The sequence below is a fragment of the Petaurus breviceps genome, unplaced genomic scaffold (assembly GCF_028583685.1).
Source record: "Petaurus breviceps papuanus isolate PSGF00001 unplaced genomic scaffold, PetGlider_PUasm1.0 91041, whole genome shotgun sequence".
Lineage (NCBI taxonomy): Eukaryota > Metazoa > Chordata > Mammalia > Diprotodontia > Petauridae > Petaurus > Petaurus breviceps.
Window position 1 is genome coordinate 10,352,502 of NW_027187400.1, and position 25,470 is coordinate 10,377,971.

A 25,470-nucleotide genomic window follows, 5' to 3' on the forward strand; every position below is an offset into this window, starting at 1 on the left:
AGAATGTCAAAGCTGGAAGGGGCTTTAGGATATAGAATCTCAGAGCTGTGAGGAAGCTTATAACATAGAATGTTAGTGCCAGGAAAGATGATAGAACATAAGATGTCAAGATGTCAGAGCTGAAAGGGCCCATAGGACACAATATCAGAGTTGGGAGGGACCTTAGAACAAGGAATGTCAGAGCTGGGAGGAGCCTAGAACACAGGGTGTCAGAGCTGGGAGGAACCTTAGAATACAATTTCAGAGTTAGGAGGACTCTTAGAACACAGGATGTCAGAGCTGGGAGGGCCCTCAGAACACAGAATATCAGAGCTGGAAAGGACCTTAGAACCCAGAATGTCAGAGCTAGGAAGGCTCTTAGAACACAGGATGTCAGAGCTGGGAGGGCCCTTAGAACACAGGATGTCAGAGCTGGGAGGGCCCTTAGAACACAGAAGGTCAGAGCTGGGAGGGCCCTTAGAACAGAGAATGTCAAAGCAGAAAAGGCCCTTAGAACACAAGATGTCAGAGCTGGAAGGGCCTTAGAACATAGATTGTTAGAGATGCAAGGGCGCTGAGGGATCACCTAGTTTAATGCCTTCATTTTACATATGAGAAAACGAAGACCCTCTTAGGAAGGAGTCATTTGCCTAAGGCCACACAACTGGTGAGACCCAGCTGATACCAGCGCTGCCTTCTAAATCCAAGACCAGCATTCTCCCCATTCTGCACGATGGCTGCCCTCTCCTCTCCCCACCCCCCAAACTACAGAGTCCCGTCCCACCTCCCATCTGTGCTTCTGCCACAATCCAACACTGAAATTAGCAGCAGCCAACATGGCCTATTCTTCACAGAAACTGCCACGCATCCTGCTCTCTGAGGCACCCTAAAGCATTTTGCTCTTGTTTCAAACTCCCCATCACTGAGGGTGCTCATGCTCTCAGAGGAAGACAATTCCCTAGCCCAATAATTGACAGAAACCATTTCTGGATATTCAGCTTTCAATTTCTTACCCACCATTCCCTGTCCCTCTTCCTTCTTTGCCACACTCAGGGCTATTTCTCCTTCTGGAAATCCTCCTTCAAGGACCACTTGAGAAGAGTCCCCCTTAATCTCCAGTACTGTAAAACCACTTCACAAGTCAGAGGACTTCCAGGCTCAGTCCTAGGATCCAGATCCCAGTTCATAGCTTCTCCATCTGGCCTTGGGGTCTCTGTTCATAAATAGAAAAGACCCGTTTTTTACTTTGTCTTGTCTATCCTCAGATCATTAAGGGAATAGATGAAAAAACCCTGCATCCAGATAAGTGCTGGTGGCGGTGGTGGTAGTGGTGGAAACAGCATGGGGAGGGTGGAAAAATACAGAAGACCCAGGCTCAAATCCAGTTTTGACTTTAATGAGCCAAGTGACCTTGGGTTAAAGTTATTTTTGCTTCCATGAGCCCTAGTTTCTTCATCTATTAAATAGGAATGATTATATATAATGGAGAAAGACTGGTCTATGTCTACAAAAAGATATTCTTTGCATAGACCCAGTCCAAATGTCCACATGGAAGCTTAGGGTGAGTCTCCTTTCATCCACAATAACTCATGAGTTTGTACTATGTGATAAGAAGAATTCTTTAATTGGTGGCCAAACAGGAAAAACTGACATTTCAGGGCTTGCTGAGCTGGAAGTCTGGGTGCATACAAAAGGGGCAACACCTCTCTCTCTCATTACCTGTCTCCTTCTCTCCCTGTCTCTCTCCTCTTTCTGTAGCTGTTTTTAATCAGCTGTTCTTACGACAATATGAATAAATGCCTTTGCTAAAAACTAATTGTTCATGAGGAGCACACTGATTGGGGTTCAGGAGCTATGCTGTGAAGAGTAGGAAAAGGAAGAGTGGTAATAGTCATCTTCAGCCTGTGAGTGTGAGAGTTGGGGGAGAGAGTCCCAGAGAGAGGATGTCATATATACATTTCCAGTTCGAACATTCTAAGCTAACCATTCCCCAATCCCTTCTAGCACTGTTTCGAAATAGGTCCCTTCTACCTCTAACATTCTAAATTCTAAGGCCCCTTCTATCCCTAATGTCCTATGTTCTAAGAACCTTTCTAGCTCTGCCAATCTGTGTTCTAAAGGTTCTCCTGAGACAAATTTATGTTCTAAGGTCCTTTCCAGTTATGGTCTATGATTGTATCCTATAATAATAGCTGCCACCCTCACATGGCTCACTTACCCCTTACCCTTTTTTTTCCCACATCCAACTCTAGGGAGAATAATCAAGTCACTATCACTGTCACCATCCCTGGAAAGGACATGTTAATTCGTTGTTCAATGACTCCACTCACATTCCTGTGATGTCCCTGGTCAAAACACCCCTACCTGGCCATTCCCCTTTATATCTTAGCTTCCTCTATTAGAATGTGAGTTTCTCCAAGGCAGGGGCTGTATTGCTTTTTCTAATTTCTATTGTGCTTAGCATAATACCTTCCACATGGTGTGTACTTAAAAAATGTCCTTCCTTCTTTCTTTCCTTTCTTCCTCCCTTCCTTCTTTTTTCCCTCTCTTCTACCCTTCCTCCCTCCCTTCCTTCTTTCTTCCCTCCTCCTTTCTTTCTACCTTTCTGGCCCATTTCCATTCCTCTCTCCCTCTCTTCTTTCCTCCTTTTCTCCCTTCTTTCCTTCCATCCTCCCTTTTTCCTTCCTTCCCTTCTCCCCTCCTTCTTTCTTTCCTTTTCCCTCCCTTTAACATTCCTCCACTTCTCCCTCCCTCCCTCCTTTTCTTCCATTCAATCACTCACTCATTCCCTGAAGTGGGAGAACAGTTCAGGGGCAAAGTTGCTTCCTCTCAGCTTTTTCTTACTATCTTTCTGGTCTCTTTCATTCACCATATTTTCCCTAATCTTAATATATGAAAGTCATTAATGTTTGAAAGGTAGCACAGTATGTGGATAGAGGGTCAGCCTTGGAGTTAGGAAGACCTGATTTCAAATTCTGACTCTTACAGTGTGATCTTGGGCAATCTCTCAGCTCTCCAGGGAACTTCTAAGCCTATAAGTTATAAGCATATTGCTGATTAGCACTGATGGAGGGAATTTCCACTCCGGGAGTTCCTCACACTGCTATAGCTAATATTTCTATAATACTTTGGGATACCTTCCCCATAACAAATTTAAATTTCCATTTTTCCTACCTTCAATAGAAGGGACACCCCCATCTTCCAACTCTCCCTCAAAATTTAATTCACTTTATTTCCTCCCCTCAAGAGATGAAAGGCATTAATATTTGAAAGCTGTCAGAGACTTTATAAACACCCCATACTGCAGCTCAACCAATACTGGTTCCCATCATTCATTTTTAAAGCCTCCTCCCCCTCCCCAAATGCAATCAGCTTCTCTTGACATCCTCAGATGTTCAGCCTCCCACAGTGTCTCAGTGAACATAATTTCTACTCAGTTATTTATTAAATTTTCCTTCCTAAAAAACAATTGCATTATTCTTATTGATGTCATTTTTATCCAGCACAGGTGGAAGTCTTACTAAAACCCTGAAGTGAATCTATGCAGTGAACTCTTGCATAGGACTCTGTACTCCTGGGGCATTGGTGATAATGAGGGTGAGGAAAATACAGTGATAATAATTTATATTAATGGAATGCTCTGAAGCTTGCAAAGCAGTTTACACACCCATGAGCTCATCTGAGACTCATCACAACCCTGTGAGGTAAGTACTGGAGGTGTTATTATGCCCATTTAACAGATGAGGAAAGTGGAGGTCAGAGAGGGTTAGCTAGTAAGTGTCAAGTGGCAAATTTACTTGGATTTAGAGTTGGAAGAGTGCACAACTTTCTGCTGTCTGTTCTATTTGCTTAGAGGCTATCTAATCTACCTGCTCACCTCTGACCCCCATTTTACAGATGAGGCTCCAGAGAAGGTCAAGTGACCAAGGTCACATGGAGAGTAAGTGATACAGCTGGGACTTGATCATGGGTTATCTGTCTTTCCATTGTATCCATGTTCCAAGATCTGTCCCTTTAGATATCATTTTATTTTCCTTTCCAGCTCTCATATTCTATATTCTAACATTCCATGTTATAAAGTCCCTCCCAGTTCTCAAGCTCTGACATTCAATGTTCTAGGGTTCCTCCTAGTTCTAACATTCTTTGTTTTAAGGGCATTTCTACTTCTAACCAGCATTCTATGTGAAAGCTCCTTCTAATCACTGAAAGTCTAGAACATGGTGGGCACTGTGAAGAAAGCACAGATACAAAATGAAATGTTCCCTGACAACTATTAGCCAATCACTGGATTTGTCTTAGAAACCATTCAGCACAAGGATATATACTGCTGAGCAGTGAACAATGGAATTGTAATTGTTATTTGTTGTCTAAGGAGGCTCTGTGGATGGAGCACTGGGCCTGGGGTCAGGGAGAGCTGAGTTCAGATCTGGTCTCAGACATTTACTAGCTGCATCACCCTGGGCAAGTCACTTAATCTATTTGCCTCAGTTTCCTTATCTGTAAAATGAGCTGGAGAAGGCAATGGCAAACCACTCTAGGGTCTCTGCCAAGAAAACCCCATAGACAGTACGGTCCATGAGGTCATGACGAGTCAGATGTGACTGAATGACACAATTTATCATCTAGCATTTATACAGCACTTTAAGGTTTGCAAAAGCACTTTATAAATATTATCTCATTTGATCTTCCCAACAGCCTTGAGAGGTGGGTCCTGTTACTGTTATCCCCATTTTACAGATGAGGAGAATCAGGCAGAGAGCAGTGAAATGACTTGCCCAGGGTGACACAGCCAGTAAGTATCTGAGGTCACATTTGAACTGCTGGACCTTTGAATACAGGATGTTAGCATTTGAAGGAATCTTGACCAGCACGTCATGGAACTGCTCACTTTACAGCATGAGACCTGACTTGCCCAAAGCCATGGAGCTGGCTACACTGGCCACACAGAGGTGAGCTCATTGTGAGGCTGTGCAGGGGATACAGTGAAGAGACTAGGTGGTCTGCCTGCAGACCCTGTGAACCAGGTGCAATCCAGAGCCTCGGGGATGAGGTGGGAAAACAGGAGACCAGAAGTAGCGGGAAGGGGAGGGACTGTGAAACTTGGCAGGATCTAGTAATCAAATCCAGAGCCTACATAGGGCCCCCTAGGAGACCTTAAACTCAGAAAAAGGGGAGAGAATGGTAATGAGGGGCGACAAGACATTATGAATGGTGGACCTACAGTCCAATCCCTCCTCTGACACCAACTAGGCAGGTAAGTGTTCCGGGACAAGTTACTTGGCCTCAGTTTCCTCATCTGTAAAATGAAGGGTTTGGTCTGGATGACCTCAAAGGACTCTTATGGCTCTGGATCAATGCTCCTATCCTACAATATCATCTGATGTTTAGTTAGCCCTTTAAGGTTTACAAGATGCTTTGCATATATTATCTGATTTGACTCTCAAAACACCCCAGTGAGGTAGGTAGTTCCAGTATTCAGAAAATCAAAGAGCTTTAGAGTTTAAAGGGACCTCAGAAGTCATCTGATATGGCCCATATCTGAACAAAAATCTACCCATTATCATTATCGCCAACCACCATCACCATCACCATCATCATCATCATCATCATCATCATCATCACCACCACCATCATAGCATTCATACATTTACATGGCGCATTAAGGTTGGAAGAGTACTTTACTAATATTACCTTGTTTGACCCTCATGACAACCCTGGGAGGGAGGCTCTGTTATAACCCCCATTTCGAAGATAAGGAAACAGAGGCAGACAGGAGTTATTTGACTTGTCCAGGGTCACATAGCTAGTAAGGATCAGTACTCAGATCTTCCTGACTCCAGACCCAGTGTTCTATCTATTTCATGACCACCTAGATGCCTCACACATGACAGATAAGTGGTTACGTAGCCACTTTGCTTTTAAATCTCCAGTAAAGGGGAACCCATTATTTCTCAAGTCAATTCTTAGTGTCAGGAAATTTTCCCCCATAACCAGCCTGAAACTGTCTCTTTGCAACTTCTAACCAATTTCTAGAGCCAAGCCAAATAAGTGTGGCTTCTCTTCTCTGTTCTAAACTTTAAAGACCGCCATCACGTTCCTTCCTTCTCCAGGCTAATGATCCGGTTCCTTGGGCTGGTACTCATGGCAGGGTGTCGAGGCCTTCAACCCCATGGCTGTCCTCCTCTGGACACTCCACAGCTTACCAATATCTTGACTAAAGGGAACTGAACATAGAGCTCAAATACAAAGTTCTTTCTTCTCAGCAACCCTGGGAGCCAGGGAATACAAAGAGTGTTATCCTCATTTTGAAGATGAGGAAACAGAGGGTAGGTAACCTGCTCAGTGTCCCACGGCTAGTAAGTGGCAGAGGTGAGATGGGAAGCCTGGTTTCCTGACTCCAAGATAAGACAGAATCTTTCCATTAAAAATGGTTTATTCTTTGGATATTGATACTATCTAACTCACTGGCGTGTTTTGAGAGCTGGGAGGGACCTTAGGACACAAAATGTTGAAGCTGGGAGTGTCCTTAGAACCCTGAATATCAGAACTGGCAGGATCCTTAGAACACAGGATATCAGAGCTGGGAGGGCACTTAGAACACAGGATGTTAGGGCTGAAAAGGCCCTTAGAACACAGGATGTCAGAAATGGGAGGGGCCTTAGAATACAAACATACATACACACAAACATTACATATACACACTCACAATGCATATACACACGATCACACACGTATACTCATACATACCCATACACATAAACATATAAATACATATATATATAGGCTCACATACTCATATACACACATATTCATCTGGGCTCTTGCTAACTGCCTCACTGTGCAGGTGCTAAATAAAGAATCTAGGCACACTGCTTCTTGGAAACCCCAGATAGCAGGGCAGCTGCCCGTTCATGTGGACGGGCAGATTCTTCTTCCTCCTTCTGCAATGTCATGGAAGGTAAATGAGTCAGGGGGAGGCCAGGGGTTCTGTGTTCAGGGAGTAACTTTAAAAGGCCCTTTCTACCCAGCAGGAAACAATCCAAAGGAGAAGGAAGTCATTCAGCAGTTGCTTAAAAACAGATGGCACCCCAGTTCCCTCTCTGACCAAGGCATTTTAAAAAATGTCTAAGAGAACATTCCAAGTGCTGGAAGCCTGGAACTGACAGGGTGAGAAAGCTGAAGGGGCAGGGAGGAGGCAGGTGGGAAGGCAGAGGGGCTCTGGAGAGCTCCCAGCCCAGGAGCTTGGCTACTGGAGGGTGCCCTGAGGCCACGGAATCCCAGGTTTGCAACTTTTGTGGGCCTCATCTGGTCCAGCCCTGATCTGAAACTTGAAGCCTTTTCACAATAAACAGTCTTAGCCTCCACTGAGATATTTCTAGTCATAAGAACTTAGTCTAATTCACAAGATAACCCTTTCAACTATCAAACAGCTCTAATTATTAGGAATTTTTTTCTTACTTCAGGCATTAATCTATTTCTCTGCAACTTCTTCCCACTATTTCTAGTTCGGCCCTTTGGGGCCTTTTCATTTTTGTATGCCCCAAACCCCATTTTCCTCATCTATAAAATGAAGGGTTTGGACTACATTGTTTCCTAGTTCCCTTGCAACACTTCATAGTATTAACTATGTGACCTTGGGCAAGTCACTTAACTTAGCTTTTCTGGGCTTCAGTTTCTTAGACTGTAAAAGGAAGGTGTTGGATTTGATGGTCTCTGAGAAACTTTCTGTCGCTAGATCTATAAGATTTTTTTGAATGAATAAATGAAACAAAACAGATCTAATCTTTCTTGCCTCTAAGTGGGCTTCTGATATCTGAAGGCAGAAATTCTTCTCTCCCCTACCCCCAAATCTTCTCCAGGTTAAGTATCCCCAGATTAATCTTCACATGACAGGGCAGTGCTTCATTCAGAGCAGGTACCTATTAATAGAGAGCTAGATAAAACATTTATTATGTACTAGCTATGTGGCAAGCACTTTGCTAAACCCTGGGGATACTAATATAATGAGCAAGATATTCCCTGCCCTGAGGGAGTTTATATTCTTCTAGGGGAAGACAACACATAGAGGGGAATGGGAAAGAGTTGGGGTGGGGTGGAGGGAAGCTATGCAGAGCAACATGGTTTGGGGCTCAGTGACCTGGAAATGAGGTAGAGGTTTGCTTTGGGGCAAGATAAGGCAAAAAGTCACCTTTCAGAACCCATGTGCTTGCCAGGGTGAAAGTTCAGGGGGATGGGGAGGAAGGAAGCAAGTATTTATTCAGCACCTCTTATGCTAAAGGCATTGTGCTAGGCTCTTTATAAAGATTATTTTGTTTGATGCCCACAACAACCCTATGAGGTAGATGAGATTATTATCCCCATTTTACAGTAGAGAAAACTGAGGCAGACAGAAGTTATGTGACTTGTCAGGGTCACATAGCTGGTTAAGTATCTGAGTTCTGAATTTGAACTAGGTCTTCCTGTCCTCTGTGCACTGCATCACCTACCTGCCACTCAGGTGATGGGAATGATGGCCAGAGCCAGGGTGGTATGATGTGGAATTGGTGGGTATAAAGGGCCTACAAAACCGAGTGTGACATGGTTTCCACTCCTTTCACTCTCCTCACCATCCTCAAGAGCTAAACACCACAAGCTAATGGGTGGCCATGTCATCTTCCTCCAGCATCTCACCTCCCATCCCAATTTGTGTTGGATATGCTCCACACAATTAAAATAACATTATTAAGGGTCAACAATATGCAAAGCATTATGCCCTAGACTGGAGGATGGAAAACCAATCAACCCATCATTCCATAAGCAGTGTCTGCCATAGGCCAGGAGCTGTCCTAGGTCCTAGGATATAAAGAGAAACCTTGCCCTCAAGGAGCTTATATTTTACTGGGAGAATACAACATGCTTTACAGATAAGTGAATAAATGTGTATGTGTGTGTAGAGTAAAATTAAAATGATAAAAAATAAATATAAAGTAATTTGGGTGGTGGTAGTATTAGCAACTGGGAAAACCTGAAAAAAATCAATTTTGAAGGCAGCACTTGAATCTTGAGCCCCAAAGAGAGCTAGGAATTCCAAAAAACAAGTAACAATAACCACTGTAACAACAGTAGGTGGTATTTCTATGGCACTTTGTGGTGTGCCAAGCATTTTACTTCTATTAACTCAGTTTATGCTCACAACAACCTTAGGACGTAGGTGCTATTATTATTTCCATTTTACAGAGGAAGAAAATGGAAAGAAAATAAAGGGCATCCTTCAGGCAGGGGAGATAGTTCCTTTAAAGGCACAAGGGGTAGTGGGGGAATGCTGTGTATGGAGAATAATTAGGAAGTCCATTTGGCTTCCTTCAAGTCTCATCTAAAATTCTGCTTTCTACAGGAATCATTTCCCAGTGGCCTTTAATTCTTTTTTTAAATGTTTGATGGTCTTTATTCACAACTTTGTTGGCAAAAAAAGGCAGAGGGAAAATTGAAAACAGTTTATATAGGGCATTCTTGACGATGTTTTGCATTTAATTGTTGTGTCTTCCCTCTGTTGATTATTTTAACTTTATCCTATTTATAGCTTGTCAGTACATAGTTGTTTGCATGTTCTTAGACTATAAGCCCCTTGAAAACAGGAATTCTTTTATGTTTCTTTGTTACCACTTAGCATAATACCTGGAATGCAGTAATGTAGTGGGCACTTAATAAGTGTTTACTGGTCATTGTTTGGCTGTGAGGGGGTGTAATGTGTGATCAATCTGAAAAGATAGCTTGGAGTCCGATTGGGAAGGGATTAAAATGCCAAGCAGAAGCATCTGTCCATATTTTATCCTAGAGGCAACAGGAAGCCATTGGACCTTCTCAAGTCAGGGATTAACATGGGCAGACCTATGCATTAGGAAGATTTTGGCAGCTACTTGTATGATGGATTGCAGGTGAGAAATGAGATTCAGGGAGACCAATTAGAAGGCCTAGGCAATGGTAAGGGCAAGAAGTGATGAGGGCTTGAACTTGGTGTTTGTGGCATTAGTGGAGAGAAGGCCAACATGAGAGATGGAGTGAAGGCAGAAAAAAAGACCTGGCACCTGACTGGATATTGGGAATGAAGGAGAATGAAGAAACCAGGATGATTCCAAGATTCTGCAGCTGTACAACTGAAAGCATGATAGAAACAGGGAAGTTTAGAAGTAGGATAGATTTGGAGGAAGTAAAGAATGAATTCCATTTTAGACTTGCTGAGTTTGAGATGCCTCTGGGACATCCTGGTAGAAATATCTAGCAGGCAACTAACTGGTAAGGGAAGACTGGAACTTAGGACAAAGCTGAAGGCTAGATATGTAAATTCAGAGTCGTCTGCTTGGAGATTCTAATTGAAACTATGGGAGCTGAGGAAATCACTGCAAGAGTACATAGATAAAAATGAGAAAAGGGCCCAAGACACAGCCCTTATGCATAGGGATCAGGACATGATTGATAAACCAGGAAAAGGGAAAGAGGAATCAGTCAAACAGGTAAGAAAGAGAAGCAAGGCAAAGCAGCATGACAAAAAGTCGGGGAGGAGAGAATATACTGAAAAAGGTGGGTGTTCACAGTGTCAAATACTGTAGAACTGTCAAAAAAGATGATCACTGAGAAAAGGTCATTGGATTTAACAAATCATTGGTGACCTTGGAGAGAGCAGATGGAAGCTGGATTGCAAATGGGAGGTGAGAAAGTGGAAGTAATGAATGTAGACAGCTTCTTCCCCCCTAGGAGTCTGGCTGAGAAAGGGAGTCAAGAAAGACAAAGAAATGGTCTGCCCTCAAGGAACTTACATACTTCAGAGTGGAGGGGAATATAATAGAGATATATATTTTTAAAAGACCATTAACAATTATTGAGTGGGGAAGGAGGATTGGATCAGTAAAGGCTCTGCTTTGGGAAGTAACAAGAGAGCTAGGTCTAGAAGAAACCTAAGGATTCTAAGAGTTAAAGGTGAAAAGAGAGAAACAGATGGAATGCTAAGGTCAGGGTATAGCTACTGGGCCAGTTGGCCTGGAATATAAAGTATGTGAAGGAAACTAAAAGGAAATAATCCTGGAGAGGCAGGTTGGATCCAGATTGTGTAATACCTTGGTGAGATGCTTTTCTTTTTTTTAGAGGCAAGAGAGAGCCACTGAAAGATTTTCTGGAAAGATCTGAAAGATTATTTTGGCTGGGTGTGGTGGACCTTTCTCTATCATGCCCAAGCTCTCAGAGCTCCTGAAGTCTTCCTCCAGTCCTAGGATTTCCACACTGGCAGACCTCCCCGGAAGCCTCTCACTCTGAATGGGTTGTTCTCCCAGAATCTCCATTTAAGGAGCTCCCTCGACAGCCCGGTTTCATTCCTCTCTAGCCTGCACACCTGACTTCCTCTGAGAATCTTGGCCTCCCTCTACCCCCCTTTTCAGCTTCCTTGTAGACACTGTCTTTCTCCACTAGAATGTAGGCTCCTTGAGGGCAAGAATTAGTTTTCTATTTGGATTTATATTCTCAGCACTTAATACAGTGCCAGGTATATAGAAAGTGCTTAATAAATGCTTGATTCCTTCCTTTTTGACTGACCGATTTGTGCATGCCAGTAATCTCTGATAAAGGAGAAGCTGAGGCTGGTGGATGGCTTGAGTTTGGGAGTTCTGAGCTGTACTATGTCCAAGTTGACCAGTTGTCTGCAACTAAGTTCTGAACCAATATGTTGAGAATTGAGAAGTGGGAGCCACTGGGCTGCCAAAGGAGAGGCAAATTGGTCCAGGTTGGAAACAAAGGAGGTCAAGGCTTTCTTGTGAAGCAGCCAGTGGAGTCTGACCCTAAGTGGCCACTGTACTTCCAGCCTGGCAAGATATGGAGAATCAGTCTCAAAACCAAACCAAAACAAAAAAGAAAGATTAGGTAATCATGTGGATTTTAGAGGGGAAGAGACTGGTAACAGGAAGACTGATTAATCAGAAGGTTATTGCAATAGTTCAGGGTAGTGACTGCATAAGTGGAGAGGAGGGGTGAATGTAAGCAATGTTATGGAGGTTCCAGACAAGACTTGGCCACTGATTGGATGTGGGGGAGGGGAGAAGTGTCAAGGATGACTATGAGGTTTCATTTCAGTCTGATGCAGTAGTTAATGCTCTAGGATTTAAAGGGGGCTTTGCAAAAGAATTAGACCAGATATTTGATGCTGAAAGCCTTTATCTGGCATGGTTTAACTCACACAAAAGGAAGACTATGTGGCTAAACCTGAGACATCCAAGGATGGGAACATGGAGGAGGAGGCATTGGCATAGAGAACAAGGGAAGGACTCTACAGGATTAACCACTTCTCAGCTCCTACAACAGCTGACACCTTCCAAACTAAGCCATTCCTTGCCCTCCTGTGGGAACGGTGGTAGTCTCGAGGGGGTCTTCCCCCTTGAGGGCCTTTCTACCCCTGAGATCACAGACTGGGAGCCTCTAGGAAGGGTGAATGTTTCCAGAAAGGAAGATTCCAGATACGGGATGTTACAGACAGGTAGAGGGGTCCTATTTAGAGCAGATGGCCTACTATGAGAAAGGTTAAATCCAGGAAAAACTTTTGTTTTCTAGACTACTAGAAGCCATGGGGGCATTAATGACTGGAATGATGGTGGTATTATAAAAAAACCAGGGCAACTCCAGAGGAGGGGTGACTATTAGGGGAGGTGGTAGGATAATGGGTTCCCATTTTAACACACAGAGACTGAGATGCCAATGGACCATTTAGGGGGAGATGTCCAAAATACAAGTGGCAATGTGGGGTTGGAGCTCAAGGATGCAGATAGGGCATGGAGGAATAGATTTGGTAGTCATTTGCATAACTGAACCCACTGAAGCAGTTGAGATCACTGAGAGAGGGTGAAGTTTGAGAAAAGGCCATTGGATTTAGCAGGTAAGAGATTATTAGTCAACTATATATTAGTGTATGCAAAGTAATCGAATATTGCTAGGCTATATGATGAATATAAAGAATTGGAGGGGGTGGCTAGGTGGTACAGTGAATAGAGCACCAGCCCTGGAGTCAGGAGGACCCGAGTTCAAATCTGGCCTCAGACACTTAACACAAAAACTAGCCATGTGACCTTGAGCAAGTCACTTAACTGTAATTGACCTCTAAAAAAGCGAAAAGAAAAAAAAAAAGAATTGGAGGAAGCCTGGGAAGAAATATGAGGTGATGCAAATTGAGGAAAGGTGGGCCCATAGGACAACATACACAATGACTACAACAACTCAGATAAAGGCAAAATGGAGAAGGAACAAAACTGTGATCAAATGCAATAGTGAATATGAGGACAATGGTACCGTGGATGGATGGATGGAACGAACTTGAGGACGATGGTACCATGGTATTGTCAAAGTGCGTTTTGTTAACCCTCCTTTCTGTTAACAACTCAACAACTGTTTCGTTGGGATTTCTTCTTAAAATTACACTTCATTTCATTTCTGTCTTTGTATGCACAGCACCAAACAACAGGACAGGCATTTAATAAATGCCAGTAGACTGAATTATAGGTCAATTAGTTATTTGGGAGTTTGTTGGGCAGCAATTGTTGTGTCAAAATAAATTGTATCAATCAATATGCGAATACAATGGATGACATTGATACTACTTTGTTAAAGTTAAATCATACAGTCTGCCTCTTCAACCAATGGTAAACAACAGAAGTGGAAAGGCAGTGTGACTCAGTGGAAAAAGGGGTGGCACTGGCATCAGGAAGACCTGGGTTGATACTGGGTGTGTGACCCTTAAGTAGTTGATGTCTAAGTCAACCCTTAAAACTGTAAGTTACAGTGAGTTGACAATTTCTGCATTGGTTGGTGCATTCTCCACACGGGGATTCTCCACAATGATGAAATCAAAGGTCTGAACTATCAAAAAAAAAAAAGAATCTACAATCCATAAAACCAATCACAGAAGTACATGGTTGCAGGTATACTCATTTGTAACTGCTTTTTTTTTCATTTTCTTCTTTGTATCTTTAGCGCCTAAATCAGTTTGGTACATAATAGGCTCTTAATAAATGCTTGCTGAATGGATGGATGGGTGATGGAATGAATAAATGAATGGATGGATGGATAAATGAATGGCTAACGAATAAATGAATGGGTAGGTACATGGATAGATGGATGACTAATGAATAAATGAGTTAATGAATAGATAGATGGATGAATGACTAATGAATAAATGAATGGACGGATGGATGGACAAATAAATGAACGCAGTGACTTGTCAAAATGCACACAGGTGGTGAGTGGCAAAGGCAGTCTTTGAACCTAGTTCCCTCTGCCTTTAGATCCAATGGCCCTTTTTGACACCAAGTCCTGTGATTTTATGATAATAATCAATCTTTTGGAAAGGAAACCTTACAAACCTTAAGGTCTTGGGTATGCTTTCTCCCCAGTTCCCACAGAAATGACTGAAGTTGGGAACCTGGCTACTCCAGCTACCTGAGGCCAATGTGGAAAAGAGAGACTAGTACATGTGCCTCATTGTCTTTACACACATGATCTTAGTGTTAGAAGGGAACATCTAATGCAGCCCTCTCATCTTATAGCTAAGAAGACTGAGGCATGTGCTGAGGTCTCAAGTGATCACTGAGCTAGATAGTGGTAGAGAGAGTGGAATTCTAACTACAAACTTTGGTCCATTGTTCTCTTCACCATGCTTCCCAACACAACTGAAATGGAAGTAGGAAAATCTCCTCTTCCTCCTTTTGCAGGTGAGAAAAAGGAAGCTTCAAGCAGTAAAATGACCAAGGCAAAGCAGTCACCACACAGCAAGTAAGCAAGAGAGCCTAGATAGGGAATCCAGAACCATAACTCTCCCTGTAAAACTGAGGCATCATCTCTTTACCCACAAAGAATTTATGATCCAGTTGGGAAAACAAGATGTATACATATGAACCAATTACTGCGTATATCAGTCTTATGACCCGATGGAATGAAGTGCTATATTTGGCTGGGCAATGAGGGAACAGCACAGTGCATGATGAGGTTTACAGTGGGTGCTCCAAACAATAAATGCAACAGGGAATTTGAAAAGGGGGATGTTGGTGTGGGCTGGAGTCATCATGTAGGGCTTATATGGGACCTGGGAGAACAGAGAGAGCTTAGAAAGAGGGAGGCAGGGAAGGCATCCCAAGCATTGGGAACAGCATGAGCAAGGGGAGAGAGGTGGGCATAGGGAGACTAGCTTGATTGGTTTCCTTTTGAAGAAGTCTGTTGTTTTGTAGTCCACAGCCTGAGTGTGGAAGTTCTTCAATGCCAGGTTGAGGCATGACAAAACAGTTTAAAGACAAGACGATCAGATTTAGCAATCTTGTAATTGTAAGATTGTGGGCTTCATTGCTAGAAAAGTCCTTGGAGATATAAGCATCTAGGTTGCATAATAGATAGAGTGCCAGGCCTGGAGTCAGGAAGAGCTGAGTTCACATTTGGCTTGTTAGCTATGTGACCCTGGGCAAGTCACTTAACCCTGTCTGCCTCAGTTTCCTCATCTGTAAAATGAGTAGGGGAAGGAAATGGCAAACCACTCCAGTATCTTTGCCAAGAAAACCCCAAATGGAGTCACAGAACTGAAATGAATGAACAACAAATGCCTGCATTATCTCATTTGATCCTCATAATAACCCTATGAGGCAGGTACTAAAGGTATTACTATTCCCAAACTCAGAGAGATTGCCCCTCACCACAAAGCTGGGGAAGTAGAAGAGGCAGATTCCAAGCCACGATTCTGCAGCCTGCCATCCAGATGTTCTGCCCCTCACACCATTGGCTGCTGCTGAAGGCGATGAGGAGGAAGATGAAGAAGAGGACAAGGATGGGAATGATGATGAAACGATCATTTGTTCATTCAGGAAATTCACAGTGCAGAGTGCTGTGCTAAGCACCAGGGGAAAGGACAGTGATAATGGGGAGATGAGGGTGAAGAAGAACATTCAGATACAAATTTGGGCCTGGAAGGGACCTCAGAGCTGTTTGGTCCTGTCACATAGACCCATAGAGGTAAAGGGACCCAGAGTCACACAGACAGTAACAGAAATAGGATTTGAACCCGGGTTCTGGGACTCTAGAGGGTCTATGATGGGGAAGGTAAAGAGGACGTGAAGGGGTGAGGAGCCCCCACCTTGGGGAGTGGCACAGGTGAATCAGCAGTCATGCTGCCCTTCATCCTAGATGGAGGCTGGGGAAGCCATGACCCTGACGGATGGCAGACCTCCCAGAAGTTCCTCTGGGGGAGGGCTGCCCATCCTTCTAGGTGGGGGTTGAGCAGAGAGCCTGTCAGGCCCTGCTCTGGTCTAGGGACCTCCACAGAGTGGGACTGGGGGGTAGGGCTTGGATAAAAGGGGGTGCCGGTCAGCCAGGCCCCCTGGAGGACTAGCTGGAATGCCCCACACTCAATTGGCAAATTAGCCAAACAGGTCCCATGCTGAGAACTATTCTCTGAGCTGTGGGACCCTGGGGGGGAGAGGGACCTTCCTCTTCTCTTTCAGCAACAGAGGGGCTGCTATCTCCCCTTCACGGAGAGGGCAGGTTCCCATCCTTCACTGCTGCGGCTTGTGGCTTCTCCTGGTGCGGGCTTTGCAGCTACCACGCCAATAATAAAGAAACCTCTGTGTGTCTCTGGGGAAGTGGGACTCTGGGAGGGAGGGGGCACAAAGACTCCCGCAGCTGTGTGTTTGCAAACAACGGAGCTGAGCTGTGAAGAGGGGCTGAAAGCAGTAATTGTCTTTAATTAAAGGAGGTTGGAGGCATCTCAAAGCTTTGACAAAAGATATTTCCAGCCTGTTAGCAGCATCGGCCTCCGCTGCTGCCGTTGCTGCAGTCAACACTCCCTGTCTTTATCCCTGCCCTGTGAAAGAAGGGGTGGAGGCAAGCACCTGCCTGAGGAGGGGGAGCACAGGCTTCTCCGGGGACCTCTGGGCGGGGCACAGAAGGAAGCCCCCAGCCCTGGCCTAGCGCGGGGTCGGGGTGAGGCTCAGTTTCCTTGGCGATCCTCAGAGTCTTCCAGCAGGGCCTCTGACATCCCACCCTCCTTCTTACCCTCCCCTGGCTTTTTTTTTCTTTCCTGAGGGAGGTTTCTTTTCGAAATGTAGGATGTCTGTAATTTCACCTTGCCTGAAAATGGGTGAAGATGGATGTCTCCTCTTCTCTCAAATAGGGCAGTAGCACACCTGTTTACACACCCTCTGGTTTCCTTGGGCAGGGAGGGATCCTATCAGGAGGAGGATAAGGAAGATGAAGGGGATGATGAGGGAAAGGGGGAGGAGAAGATGAAGTGGTTAAGAACGAAGATGCAGGGATTTGGGCAGGAGCCCGGGCCTCACTGTTCTGAGATGCCGGGCAGCACAGGAGAAAGAACTAGGGACCGGACTCAGAGTCAGATTAAGTAACTGCCCGTCTTTATCCAGTTCTGGCATGTGCTGTAATAAAGGCACAGCAGAGAAGGGACCAAGCCAGGAGTCCTGGAGTCAAGCATGTTCAGATCCAGTCTCATACTTCCTAACTATGTGACCTGGTCACTTTCCCTTTTTGCCCTCAGTTTTGTCATCTGCAAAGTGGGGATAACAATGGCACCTATGTTACGGGATTATTGTTGAGGAACGAATGAGGGAATACTTGCAAAGTGCTTTGTAACTATGATATCCTCATCATTATTTCAGAGAAGATCTGGAATTCTATTTTCTAAGATGCCTTTCATTTCTATTAGTCTATGTTTTAAAATTCCTCTGGCTCTGATATTCTGTGCTCTAAGGGCCCTCCCAGGTCTGATATTCAATGTTCTAAGGACCCTCACAGAACTGACAAGCTATGTTCTAAAGTCCCTCCCAACTCTGACATTCTGTGTTCTCAGGGACCAGCCAGCCCTGACATCCTGGGTTCTGAGGGCCCTCCCAGCTCTGACATCCTGTGTTCTAAGGGACCTCCTCCAGCTCTGACATCCTGTGTTCCAAAGTCCCTCCCAGCTCTGACATCCTGTGTTCTAAGGGTCCTCCCAGCTCTGACATCCTGTGTTCTAAGGGCCCTCCCAGCTCTGACATTCTGTGTTCTAAGGCCCCTCCCAGCGCTGACATCCTGTGCTGTAAGGGTCCTCCCAGTTCTGACATCTTATGTTCTAAGGCCCCACCCAGCTGACACTCTGTGTTCTAAGGACTCTCCCAATTCTGACATTCTATGTTATAAGGGCCCTCCCACCTCTGACATTCTGTGTTCTAAGGGCCTTCCCAGCTTTCACATTCTATAATTAAGCTCTGTTCAACTGCAAAATGAAGGCAGCGCTCCCCATTTTCAGTTTACCTTCCATAACACCAAAAGGACATAAACCCAGCATTCTCATCCAGCATAAGGATGACTTCTTAGTCTCAAGTCTCACTCCTACACATCTAGATTACTGTACCAGCTGCCAAGCTATATTATTACACAAGCTGAGGGGCTACACTAGACTCTGTTTTTTCCTCTTTTTAGCCCCCTCTGCAATGAGAAACGACAAAAATGATGACTATAGAGAACTCTGAAAAGACTTACACAAACTGATGCAAAGGGAAGAAAGCAGAGCTAAGAAAAGTTACATGATGGCTACCACAATGAAAAAGGAAAGGACAACCATAAAATAATAAAAAAGGAATGTTGCAAAATTATGAAGAATAAGCCTGGTCTGGAAGAGAAAAAATATGGGAACATACCTTCCCCTACCCTACTCCTGTGCAGGGCAGGGGGTGGGGTATGGGTGTGGAACCCTGACTATAGTATCAGGTTTTTTAATGTAAAGTTATTGTTGTATTTTTTTTTTACATGAAAAGCATTTACAGATTACTGCCACCTCAGGAGAGATCTCTTTTAACAAAGTAAAACAGTTAAAAATAAAGCTAATAATACAGTGACCTCATCTGAAAGTGTATGTAATGTTTTACATCTATAGCACCTTCCCCTCCCCCCACCTCTTGATTTAAAAAAAAATTAACAGGACTCTATTTTATCTTCCATCTTACTGGAGAAAAAACTAAATTTTTTTTGCAACAAATATGCATACCCAAGCAAATCAAATTCCCTCAATGGCTGCATACAAGAAATATGTGTCTCGTTCAGGCCCTAAATCTATCATCTCTCAATAATGAATAGTAGATTTCATCATCTGTCCTAGGGAGTCATGGATAGGCACTGTATCGATCAGAGTTCTCATGGTTTTCAAAGGTATTTGTTTCTACGGTCTTGTCATTTTAGCTCCTCATTCTGCCCATTTCATTCTTTATATTGGTTTATTAAAGTCCTCAATATTGTTCATTTAAAAAAATAATATTGATGTTGCAGTATAAATGATTTTCCTCCTCACTTCATTCTGCATCAGTCCGTAGACATCTTTTCATGTCTCTTGAAATCATCCATTTCGTCATTTCTTACAGCACAATAGTATTCCATCACCTTCGTAGACCACAATGTGTCCAACCATTCCCTGAGGGATGAGCGTTCCCTTAGTTTCCATTTTTTCACCACCACCAAAAAGGGCTGCTATAAACATTTTTGTACATAGAGGACATTTTCCTTTTTCTTTAATCTCTTTTGGGTATAGGCCTAGCAATAGTATAGCTGGGTCAAAGGGTTCTATGCCTAGGATACCTGGTTTGGGTCCCAGTTGTGTGTTCTTTGCAAATAACTCCTCTTTGGGAAGGGGTTCTCAGTTTTCCTAACCTGTAAAATGCATTCAACACTGCTTGTTTTGCCTTCCTGAAAGCATTTGGAAGATGCCACACTTTGTGAGCTATAAAGTGCTATGGGCACAGGAGGGAAGAATGTAACAAGACGAAGGGGTCTCTTCTTATACCCTGGAGTTCTATCGGGAGAGCATGGAGTAGCCGCCTTCCTTTTCTACCTGTTCTGGAATGTGCCAAGGTAGGGCTTTGAGGAACACCTCCTCAGTTCTTCACCAGGACTCTGGAGAACAGGTCAAGCTTAAAAGGGACCATAGAGCAAGGCAGGTCAGTCACTCTATCTGTCATCAGCCTTCAGATACAACCAATCTTTCCATCTCAGAGGAAAGAGCACTGGACTAGGAGGAGGCAGAGGACCTGGGTTCAAATCCTGCATTTGCCACTTACTGGTTATGTGACCCAGGGCCAGTCATTTTACTTTTCTGTGTCCCAGTTCCTCCATCTGTAAAATGGACATAAATACTAGGCACTGCCATATTTGTGGGGCTTGTTATAAAGATCAAATCAGGTGACCAATAAGTACAGTTTAAACTCCAAAGTAAAACAGAAAAGTCAGGCATTATTATTATTAATGTCAGGTGTTGATTGATAAGCAAGCATTTATGAAGCCCCTACTATGTGTCAGGCAGTATGTTAAGCACTGGGGATGCAAAGAAAATGAAAAAAAAAAAACAGATGGCCTCAAGGAGCCTCCATTCTAACAGGGAAAAGAACATAGAAATTGCTAGGTATATACAAGATATATACAGAGTAGACAGAAGCCTTTACATTTTTTTTTTAATTTTCAGGGAGGGTAGGAAAGGGGTTATAAATAAGAGTGAGAAAAGTAAAGAGGAGCTTCCTTTTAGAGGAGAAGGCTCTAGGAGTCAGAGGACCTAGGAAAGGTCTCCTACAGATATCATTTGACCTGAGTAGTGAAGGAAGCCACTGACCGTTAAGAGGCAGAGAGGATGAGGGAATGCACTATGGGCATGGGTCACAGCCAGGGCAATGGAATGGAAAGAGATGACGGAGGGCAAGAAGCGCTTCATAGTTGCACCATAGAGTACACAGAGGGAAAAAGACCAAAGAAATAGCTACATTGGAAAGAGTCTTGAATGTGGAATTAGAAGACGTAGGTCCAAATCCTGTCTTTGACAGTAATTCTTTTACCTTTGAGTCACAGTTTTTTCATCTATAAAATGGGTTAAGAATATTAGATCTACTTCACAGGTTGTGTTACATAAATAAAGTGCTACAGAAACTATGGGTAACCTCCATGATCATTACTGCTCATTTAAAAATGCCCAATAATAATAGCTGCTACCTACAAAGTGCTTTGGCTGAGATCGGATCCAGACCCAGATCTCCTGTTTTTGGGTCCTGGACTCTTTCAGAGGTCACTCTGATAAGTTGTTCTTAACTTTTTTTAGGGAGGAGGGCAATTGGGGTTAAGTGACTTGCCCAAGGTCACATGGCTAGATTTTGGTGTGTTAAATGTCTGAGGCCGGACTTGAATCCAGGTGTTCCTGACTCCAGGGCCAGTGCTCTATTCACTGTGCCACCTAGCTGCCCCTAAGAAGTTGTTCTTTAGAGATTACTTTCAGAGAGGCTAGTTGGATACTGGCTGATCTCAAGATGAAAAAACAGGCAACAGGAAAACTGACTCCATGGGTTAACAGCAAAGTGACAGGCTTAGGAAAAGACTGGAAAACTAGGATTAGGTCAATAATTCAATAACCACTTTTAATTATTATTATTATTAATAGCTAGAATTTATTAAACATCTTCCATGTAAAGAACAAAAAAAAAAAAAGAAAAAATAGTCCCGGACCCCAAGGACCTTACACACTCTACTAGAAATTGAGGAGAAAAAATTCCTTTCAATTTTGAAGATTAGCAACTGAGTGTCTCTTTTCCCTCTAAAGAGCAGAGAAAGATTCCATTTGTGACTGGGGTAACAAGCGATTCTGATCAATGAAGTCAATGCAGGAAGAAATGGAAAGAGAGGATGAGAGAAAGTGTTAGTCTGGAAGAATAGAAAAGGGTTAAAATTGGGGGAGGGGATGAAAGTCGGAATGGAAAGATGAAAGAGAGAATGAGAGAAGATAAAGGGAGGGGCCAGGGAGAGTTGGAGAAGAAAGAGTTATAGGATGAAGGAAGGGAAGGAGAGAGAGGGACAAGAGAAGGAGATAGGGAGAGAGGAAAGATGGGGTAGGGAGGGAGAGAAAAGGAGTGAGGAGATGGATAAAGACAGAGTGAGAGGCAGAGAGGTAGATAGAGAAGGAAAGGGAGGGATAGAGAGGCAGAGAAAGAGAAAGGGAGAGAACCGGGTAGGGAGAGACAGAAGAGAGGAGAGGAGAGGGGAAGAAGGAGGGAGAGAAAGAATCTATTTAAGGGAAGGAGACTGAGCACTGTAGAAGTCTGTGTGCCTGGAGAGAAATTCTCCCTTGGGGAGGCTGAGGAAGAGATAAGCAGGGAGAAGGAGCTGGCTAGGATTTACAGTCTGGGGGCCAACCTTTTCTTCTTTGCCTACCTAAAGTGATCTTGTCTCTGAGGCTGTGGGAAGCCAGTGCCTCCATCAGAGGCCGGGCTGTAGCAACACTGTCTTGATAGGCTTTGTAGTTGAGGGTTCAGGAGAGAAAGAAGGGGAAAAGACCTTTCCTTAGCACGAGTGGTCAGCAGAGGAGCTGACATCCTGGCTCCCTGCCCACCCCAAGTAGGAAGTTTTGTGCTGTGTCTCACACGGGGAGAGCTGTCTTAATAGACCAATTCACACTAACATGTTAGTACACTCTCAGTGCTACCTATATTTAAAAAGAGAGACCAGAGGATATTATTTAACCCAAAGGTTGCCTCCATATGGCACATTATAGAGAGATTGAGGAGGGGGCAGGCAGAGGTTGGCAAATCTTCAAATTGAATCATTTTTCTATAAATGGCCCCAACTGTTTTATGAAAAATGGAAAAGAACTCATGAAATCTGTTATGGTGGAGGAAGGGCTGGAAATAGGGTCAGGACACTTGAGTTCCAGTCCCAGCTTGGTTATTTAGTAGCTGTGTGACCTGGAGCAAACCCCTTGTGTCCTCTAGGCAGATGCTTGTGGCCTCTGTCCTCTGTAAAATGGGGATGAATGCAGCGCCTCACCAAGTGGTGAGGAAAGAGTTGAAAAGCATCAGAGGAATCAGAGCTGTTACTCCCTTCCCTAGGCCTTAATGTCCATCTGTATAAAATGAGCGGTTTGGTCTAGAAGGTCTCGTGACGCTTCTAGATCTGGAATTCCATTTTAATGTTCAATGTCCTCATGTTCAAGAGTCCAATGACCCTTCCAGTTCAGATAGAAAACACACAAACATTCTGTGTTCCAAGATTCCTTCCTGATATAACTTTGTTTCTTCTAGTTCCAACATTATGTGTTCCAAGACCACCCCCCCCCGCCCCAATATTCTGTGCCCGGTGATGTCTTCCTGCTCTGAAATTCTGTCCCGAGGTCCTGCTCAGCTGTAATATTCTGTGTTCTGAATTTCTTTCCAGTTCTCACATGCCATGTTCTGAGATCTCTTCTGATTCTATGAATGACCACCATTTTTAGCATCCAGACCCAAATCTTTAAGTTATGCCAAGACTAGGCTTTGGCCTATAGAGGTCTGAGGCAGCCGTAGCTGGGAGATGGTATGAGAGCCCTGCAGGATATGAGTGGGAGAGGTAGTCTTTATCTGCTTCTCATCCCACCCCCAGTGAGGCAGGCAGGCAGGCAGGTGTCTCCCCCATCTTATCAGACAGGCAGTGGAGGCCCATAAAGGACAAGGGGTCCATCATAGGCAGCTACACTTTGAGATAAAGGAGCAATTGGAGCTTTTATTTTTCCTTTCTTAAACTTTGTTTGAGGGAAGCCAAGAAGGGGGCTATAAGCAAGAAGGAGAAAAAGAAAGAGGAGTTCAATCCAAAACCTTACCAGGCTTGTCCTCAAGCTCCCTGTGGTTACCTGCCGGGGAGATAAGAAGATTGGAAAGTAGAACCACCTTCTTTGTCTCTGCCCAATGGCCTTAGACATCATCCCACAGCCCCCATAGGCAACTGGTGGGATCCAGCCACCTGGGGATGGGAGGATAGGGGAGAGAAAATAGGAAGGAGAGCAATTCTTTATTAGAATCATAGAAACCTGGGATGTCGGAACTGGAAAGGATTCTTGGAACATGGAATTTTAGAACTGGGAGGGACTTTAGAACACAGAACACTGAAGCTGGAAGGGGTCCTAGAACAAAGGATGTCAGTTAGAAAAGGTATTAGGATATAAAATATTAGAGCTGAGAGGGCGCTTAGAACATAGAATGTTTGAGGTGGGAAGATCCTTAGAACCCAGAACATCAGAGATATGAGGAACCTTAGAATATAATGTTAGAAGCCCTTAGAATGTAGAATATTTGAGGTGGGAAGACTCTTAGAAACAGTATATCAGAGATATGAGTGACTTTAGAACACAGAATATCAGATATACGAAGGACTTTAAAATACAATGTCAGGGATGGGAGGGCCCTTAGAACATGGAATGTTTGAAGCAGAAAGATCCTTAGAACACAGAATATCAGAGGTGTCAGGGGCCCCAGAATACAGTGTTAGAGGTGGGAGGGCCCTTAGAACGCATGAAGTTAGAATACATAATGTCAAAGTTGGAAGGGACCAGAGACATCACCTGAAATTCCCTTCCTAATTTTTAAGAGGTAAAAACTAAGTCGGAGAGAAGCTAATTAACACACTTGCCCAGAGTCAGCAAGCTAGAGTGGCGGTTAGGCTTCCAGGTCTGTGAGGTCAGCTGGTCTGCACACAGCACAGCACCTTCCTGGTACTTCCACCTCTCGATTTCCCTGCCTCCAGAGACCTGTCCTCCCCAGAGCTGGGGGGCTTTGAAGGAGCCCCCTGCACCTTTCAGCTCCTGGCCATATCTGGCCACTGACATCCTGCTTTCTCTTTTCACCAGTTCCTTATCTACTTCTCATCCCACCCCCAGTGAAGCAGGCAGGCAGGTGTTTCCCCCATCTTATCAGACAGGCAGTGGAGGCCCATAAAGGACAAGGGATTTGCCTAAAATAAAATAGCATGTTAGTGACCATCAGGACTGCTGAGGCCAAGGCTCTTTTCACTGTAGCACATATGTCACTTTACAGCTATTCTCAATTTTACCCTTAAATGAAAAAAATAATGTCACATATGGGAAGCTAAAGGGGTTCCTGAAGCCCCCTTCTCGCCCTCATACTGCAAGGTAGCCTTGCTTTGTTGCTTAATTCTTTGTTCCCTAAGCCTCCTTTGACCTGAGAAGCCAAGGACCTGTTTGTGAACATAATGAGGGGCCCGTTCCCTTCAAGGTCCCTTCAACTCCTTTTCCACAAAGTCAGGTCACCAGCTAGAGAATCCCCTGCTCTTCCCTCACTGAAAATGTATCTGGAAAACCAAGGAGACTGTTGGTGGAGCACTTGCTGGTCTCCATGACTTTTCTCACACTGTGCCCTCTGCCTGGAATGCCATCTTTTCCCTCAAATTTCTGCCCGTCTGTTAAAAGTCAACTCAGATGTTACCTCGTCCAGGAAGCCTTCCCTGTCTCCCTCCTTCCCTTCCAATTCCTTCCTGTCATTCTTAGATTTTGAAGAGCTCTCAGTTTTCTAACTCCTGGATATGCTTGTGTCTTTCTATCTCCACTGTCTACCAGAATGCCTGGCAAATAAGAGGAGCTTAATAATACCTGTCGATTAACATATGATAAGAAGGAAGGAAGGAAGGAAGGAAGGAAGGAAGGAAGGAAGGAAGGAA

The 25,470-nt window shown here is 44.0% G+C and overlaps 1 protein-coding gene and 1 long non-coding RNA gene across 4 annotated transcripts in view; one reads left to right on the forward strand and one right to left on the reverse strand.

Moving 5' to 3' along the window:
• Positions 1–25,470, reverse strand: part of EPHB2 (EPH receptor B2) — a 257,539-nt gene that overhangs the window by 129,694 nt on the left and 102,375 nt on the right. The gene's annotated exons all lie outside the window — the stretch shown is intronic.
• Positions 1,051–21,785, forward strand: LOC138154046 (uncharacterized). Of its 2 annotated transcripts, none has more exons than XR_011166541.1 (3): positions 1,051–1,883; positions 3,483–4,928; positions 11,098–21,785. It is a non-coding gene; the product is annotated as an uncharacterized lncRNA (long non-coding RNA). The 2 variants fall into 2 exon arrangements; XR_011166542.1 differs by having other exon boundaries at positions 3,488–4,928.